This window comes from Lipotes vexillifer, unplaced genomic scaffold (assembly GCF_000442215.2).
Source record: "Lipotes vexillifer unplaced genomic scaffold, Lipotes_vexillifer_v1.1 scaffold575, whole genome shotgun sequence".
NCBI lineage: Eukaryota > Metazoa > Chordata > Mammalia > Artiodactyla > Lipotidae > Lipotes > Lipotes vexillifer.
Window position 1 is genome coordinate 3,213,482 of NW_006780198.1, and position 6,961 is coordinate 3,220,442.

The window sequence follows — 6,961 nt, forward strand, 5'->3', positions numbered from 1 at the left end:
TTTTTTCTTAACAGCTTTATTCTATTGAGATAGAATTCACATAATAGAGAATTCACCCATTTAAAGTATATGATTTAGTTTTTTTTTTTTTAGTTTGTTCAAAGGGTGTGCAGTCACTACCATAATATAATTTTAGAATATTTTTGTCCTCCCTGAAAGAAACCCTTACCCATTAGCAGATAATTCCCATTTTCCCCAGTCCTAAGTGTAAGGCCAACTGGCCCAAGGCAGGGGAACACAATCAGATTCACAGGTTGCATCTGACCTGGAAATTCCCCGGACCACCCAGTTCCAGAAACTAACCTGGAGACATTCCGGACCACCCAGCTCCAGGAACTCACCTGGGGACCTTGCACCTGGCCCAGTCTTCCCGCCTTTCGAGGGGCGGGACTAACGGTCCTCCGGGATACCCGAAAAGACCACCAAATAAGGAATACCCTGCGCCCTCCCAGATTCACCACACCCCTTTCCCCTCTTCCCCTATAAAATCTTGCCCAACCCCCGCCCGGGTGTGACTTCTCTGGCCCCTTTCTCTCGGACCAGTGAACCTCACCCGGGAGCGCTCCCTAATAAAGCTCACTTGAAGCTTTCCTCTGTTTTGCGGTGCCGTTTGTTAAGATCCGACCTTACACTAAGCAACCACTAATCTATTTTCTATCTCTGACAAAATTTGCCTATTATGGATGTTTCATACACATGGTATCATACAATATATGACATTTTGTGTCTGACTTCTTTCACTTACCATAATTTTTTCAAAGTTCATCCATGTTGTAGCATACGTCAAAACTTCATTTCTTTTCAATTGCGAGCTAATAATCTACTGCATGGATATACCACATTTTATTTATCTGTTTAACAGTTGGTAGACATTTGGGTTGTTTCCACTTTTTGGCTGCTGTGAGTAACGCTTGTATGACCATTCATATTCATGTTTCTGTGTGGACACGTTTTCATTTCTCTTGGGTGTAAACCTAGAAGTGAAATTCTTATGTCATATTCATCATTTTCCTTTGCTTACATATTGATATAGGGGTTCCCTCCCCCTACAAATGGAATCATTTTGAACATACTGTTAAGTAGCTTGCTTTTATTTTTTTACATTTAAAAACATACTCTGAAACATCTTTCCATATCATTAAGTATGCCCAAACTCTAATCTCAAAAACAAATGCATGTTTTGGGCAAAATACAACCTGTGTCTAGAAAATAATATTTAGGAGGTGGCATTGTAAGCAGCTCCCCAGACGCCCCCACCCCAACTTTTCTGGGGGTATTTTGATAATAAAGCCAAACAAAACACAAATTGTCTGTTTTCGTGGAGTGATGCATAATTTTAAAATATCAATAAAGCTCTAGTAGGGAATCATAAGAATCCTTACTGTTGGGAGTTTGGGCCATGTATTTCCACTTGGATGCCTTCAGCCCGGGGGTTCCTTCCCCAACAAAGGCCCTGCAGGAGGGAGGGAGGCCATTTCTTCCGCAGGGAGAGGCTTACTGTGTGGCTAGCAGGGGCCGGGGAGTCCCCTGGGGGTTTCACACTGTCCTCAGCTCCTTTGTGACCCACTGACTCTCCAAGTGTTCAGAGAGCTCTGAGCTGACAACAGCATGCTTCCTGAGAAGGATTTTAGGGATTTTTCAATTCAGTTTTCAAACATTTTGGGTATAAAAAGGACTAACACCAAATACAGAAAATGTACCTAAAATGAAATTCTGGGATTAAAAATGGTGAGGGCTTCCCTGGTGGCGCAGTGGTTGAGAATCTGCCTGCTAATGCAGGGGACACGGGTTCGAGCCCTGGTCTGGGAAAATCCCACATGCCGCGGAGCTACTGGGCCCGTGAGCCACAACTACTGAGCCTGTGCATCTGGAGCCTGTGCTCCGCAGCAAGAGAGGCCGCGATAGTGAGAGGCCCGCGCACCGCAAAGAAGAGTGGCCCCCGCTTGCCACAACTAGAGAAAGCCCTCACACAGAAACGAAGACCCAACGCAGCCAAAAATAAAAATAAATAAATAAATTTAAAAAATGATTAAAAGTTAAAACGGTCCATTGGGATGCAATACAGGACACAGGAGGCTCGTACTTGAAAACCAGCCTGTCTGGTCATGTCCCAGATGAGGAGACAGAGGTGAGGCATGAAAAGAAAGAGCAGGAGCAGGAGAAAGGAGATATACTGAACACAGGGACCATCGCCCGCTGGAGAAAAAGAACATGGGACTCTCTGTGAAGACCCCTGGTCCTTCGATTCCACCCACTCCTTGCCCTCCTTGGGGGAGCCCATGGTCCTGAGCTGTGTTTATGGTTCCCTTGCCTTTCTTTGAAGTTACGTTACACGTGCTCGTATCCCTACATAATAGACGGTATCATTTACATGTCTTTGAACTTCATAGAAATGGAATTATACTCTGTTTTCCTCTCACTCTGTCACCCCCTTCCTGCCCCCCGCCCCTGGCTTCCAATATTTCATACCTGAGATTACTGCATGTGGTTCTAACCCGTTCATTTTCACAACACAATAGGGCCCTACTGTAGGAATAATCCAGCTTTGTGTTTCCAGTCTACTGGTGATGGATATTTGAATGCTTCTTTTTCTATTTTATTGTATTTTATTTTTGGCTGTGCCGCGTGGCTTGTGGGATCTTGGTTCCCCTACCAGGGGTTGAACCTGCACCCTCGGCAGTGAAAGAGCGGAGTCCTAACCACTAGACCACCAGGGAAGTCCTGGGTGCCTCCGTTTGATGTTAGCAACAGAACTTGGATGAACATTGAACACTCTTGTTCTTGGGGCCACGTGTGTGTCCTTTGATTTCTCACGATGGCAATCCCTCCCATTCTCAGCCTCATCACCTAGTCCTGTTCATCTGTACCCAGTTGTTGCGGCTGAGTGCTGGGGGAACACACCTGAGTGAGTTTTCCAACCACCTTTATTGTATGTCTGGTTTCTACAGAGCTCTGTCCAGGTCTTTCCTAACTGGGGCCCGTGGGCAGCTGGGTTCTGGCCCCTTTGAACCACCCTTGGCTTAGTGATGGTTTTCCTTCTGGGAACTAGCTGAAGCTTGTTGTCAGGGGATGAACCCCTGAGCTTGGGGCTCTCTTGTCCTGCCCCTACTTGGGACATACCTTATGACTTTCAGTACCTCAGTTTCCCTATCTGCTAAATGGGGGAAGAAATACCTGTCCTGCCTAACTCAGAAGGTTGTCACAAAAAGGAACTGTTGAAAACTGGCTCCAAAAAATATCACCAACACAATCTGCTGAGAAGACCAAGTTGAGTTTATTGCTTACCAGGTAAGGAGGAATCCCACTTAGCAAAGTTTCCCCAGGGCCTCTGAAGGGGCAAGGCAAGGTCAGAATTGATTGAGAGCTGGAAGTGTGGCTTCAGGCAAATCGTTCAATGAGGAGACTTGATTAGGTCTGGGTAAGAATTATGACACAATGGTCCAGGATTTGTGGGAACGGTTAAGACGAGGATTTTGAAATAAGCCAAGAATTCGAGGGATCCAGAGAATCTTAGGGTGCACAAAGTGTCTATTGGTGCTTTCCACTGAAGAGTTGATGGGTCTTTCAGCAATTTCTTGTGATGATCAAACCATTTTCCTGGACAGGAGACTCTGGGCAGCACAAAGACTTGCTCTGGAAGACGGGGGAATGAGTGAAGTCACCTTAATGCAGACAGTCGGGTCTAGTTCTCAGCTGAGTGTTGGTGAAGATGGTTTCTGTTTCCCAAACCCAAGCATGGACTGGAAAGAATAAAGCTCTGCACAAAGTCAATGAATTAGTGATATTAATAAATATGTCTTTATAGAGAACAGACTTGTGGGTGCCAAAGGGGAGGAGCAATGGGGGAGGGATGCAGTGGGAATTTGGGCTTAGCAGATACAAACTGGTGTGTACAGAATGGAGAAACAACAAGGTCCTACTGTATAGCATGGGGAACTATAGTCAATACCCTGCGATAAACCATAATGGAAAAGAATATAAAAAAAGAATGTATGTATAAGTATAACTGAATCACTTTGTTGTACAGCAGAAATTAACACAACATTGTAAGTCAACTATACTTTGATTAAAAAAAAATCTCTAGCTTTCTGGAAAGCACTGATGTCCAGATGCGGAGTGAGATGACCTTAGTTTGTACAACCCAGAAATACAGTACCTGGGGAGGTAGAATTCCAGGTTCAGGGCCAGGGAGCCTGAGGCTCAAGGATAAAGAAGCATGATGTCCCAGCCCCTGTGTTCTGGTCACCCCTTGTGCTGTTTGGTAGGGTCAGGGGACATGTGGGGAGGTCTGAAACAACCTGTGTTTCTGTTCGTGGGGTTTCTTCCACCTGGGGTACTGACCCTCTTCCTCTTTGGCTGGCTGATAAAAATGGCAGAACACCAAAGCCTCTTATGTTGCTTTAAATAGAGCCCATACGGAGGACTTGTAAACCAACTCCGGCTTCTTCCATCTTCACACTGCTCCTGACCCCCCAGACTGTGGACTGGGTGCTCCCTCCTCTGGGCTCCTGGCGCCTGTATATCCCACATCTAACACCGCCTGCTTGCAAGGTTGTGTCCCCCATCAGACAGGGAAGACCAGGCTGGGACTCCTCCTATTCACCATCATGTCCCCACGTCCAACCCAAAGAAGAGGCTCAATGCATTTTCTTTGGAGGGATGAGGTGCTTCTCCGTAGGGGATGTAGGATGCCGTTTTCTAGCTTCCTGAGAACCCCTCTCTGAGTCTCAGATTGCTCTCATTATCCTCTCATTGTCTCAATACTGAGATTTGCTGGTGACCTCCTTCAGGAATCTACCTGCACCCATGAGCATCTGAAGGAGAATGGGATCCAGGCTTTGCAGGCATCCAGATCCCCTTTCCAGTGGGGACTGGCTGTGGGGATTGCAGGAGACCCCTCCATCTTCCCGTGGCTCCAGCAGGATCTCTCTGGATTCCAGCAGGTACATGGATTACTGGGCCAGCCACATCTCTCCCCAGCTTCCTGGACCAAGAGGATGAACCCAGTTAGCAACTCAGCTCAGCAGGCTGCCCGAGGCAGCATTAGCCAGGCATCCATGACATGCTGGTTTTGGCACCGGTCTGCTGTTTGGATAATGTTTTTCTCCTGTAATCAGCAATTGACAAAGCACTCTGGCTCCAAACACCATGTCAAAGAGGGTGCGTGGAGCAGGCTGAGAAAATGTCAGCTCCAGGCTGGGCTCAGTACCTCTCTGAATGGAGGGAGGGGTACTGATTTCTCTGCAGCTTGTGGACTGACCTTAGTGGGGGCATCAATAGAGGGTCTTTAGCTTCCCTACAATCTCCACCAGCATCTCCCCCAAGTCATCTCCCCAAATACGATCTAGATAAAAATGTGCACGAGTGCAGTTTTAAGGCAAATCTTTGAGTGTCTCTTCTGCCCCGGATGCTGTATTACCCAGAAATTCTGGAGCTCCTGCTCAGCTTGTATCTGTGTCCTCTAGGCTGAAGTTCTGTTTCCTGGCTAAGTTTATCCAGCCAAGTTAGCAAGGATTCCAAAGAGATTGTATGTGGTAACATTCCTGTGTGACTGTGAAAATAATTTTTTTCTAAAGAAAAAGGATCTCACATGACTTCATCACACAACTACCCATTTCTTTCACTGCATTTAACACCCATCTCAGATGTGTTCTCTCTTTTCATCTCCTGGGACACTTAGTGCTTCCACAGTGTTAGACCACCAGGCATTTTACTATATATCATTCACTGCTTTTCCATTTTGTAGCTGATTGTGTCACGTTACTCCTCTCTGGAGGAAAGTATCCCAACTTAGCCCTCGGGATTACACAGATTAAGTTCAACTAAATACAGGCTCATGATACATGATTTCCAAACACATAAGGAAATCAGCTATCGTGAGTGAGAATCAGCAGAAACTATGAACAACAGACTTAGCTCACCTAAGATTTCAGATTGTGGAGCAATCAGACACTAAATAATGGTATGTGAAATTTAAAAAAAAGAGTTTAAAAAATGAATACTCAGAGGAGACTTCCAAAAATGACCAGGTACAATTTTAAAAGAACCAAATAGAATTTTTAGAGATGAAAATGAATGGATTAAAAGCAGACAATTAGACACAATTGAAGATAGAATAGATCACCAGGAGGACTGAGTGTAAAAAATTAGCCAGTATGCAGCACAAGGAGACACAGACAAAAACCACAAGAAGTTAAGAAACACAGAGGACTGAATGATAAAGTTTAGCATAAGTTTCACTGGAGGTCTGCAGCAAGAAGAGAGAATGGGGAGGGGCAATGTTTGAAAAGATAATGGCTGAGAGTAGTCCACGACATACATAGGTTACAGGGGAAAATCCATATGATGATCTCAATAGCCTGGAAAAATCATTTGAGAAAAGCAACAGTCATTAATGGTAAGAAAGCTTAGCAAAACTAGGAATAGGAAGGAAATTCCTCAATCTGAGTGGATTCGTTTTCTAGGGCTGCCCTGACAAAGCACCACAGACAAGGGGACTCACAACAGGAAAAACATTTTCTCACAGTTCTGGAGGCTGGAAGTCTGAGATCAAGGTGTCAGCAGGCGGTTCCTTCTGAGGGCTCTGAGGGAGAATCTTCTCCAGGCCTCTTTCCTTGTAGATGGCCATCTTCTCTTGTGCCTCTTCAAACTGTCTTCCCTCTATGTGGCTAAGTTTCCCCTTTTAACAAGGACACCAGTCATATTGGATTACTCCTCCTGCCCCCACCCCGGCCAATGACTTCATTGTAACTTAGTTATCTCTGTAAAGATCCTGTCTTCAAAACCAGTCACATTCTGAGGTACTGGGGGTTAGTACCTCAACATATGAATTTGGAAGGGGGGGTACAACTCAACCCATAACATAAACTAGAAAATTCCTTAATCCCAGAAACCATCCTTTTAAGTTGGGAATATAACAAGGATCCTCACCATTACAGTTCTATTTAATATGAAATAGGAG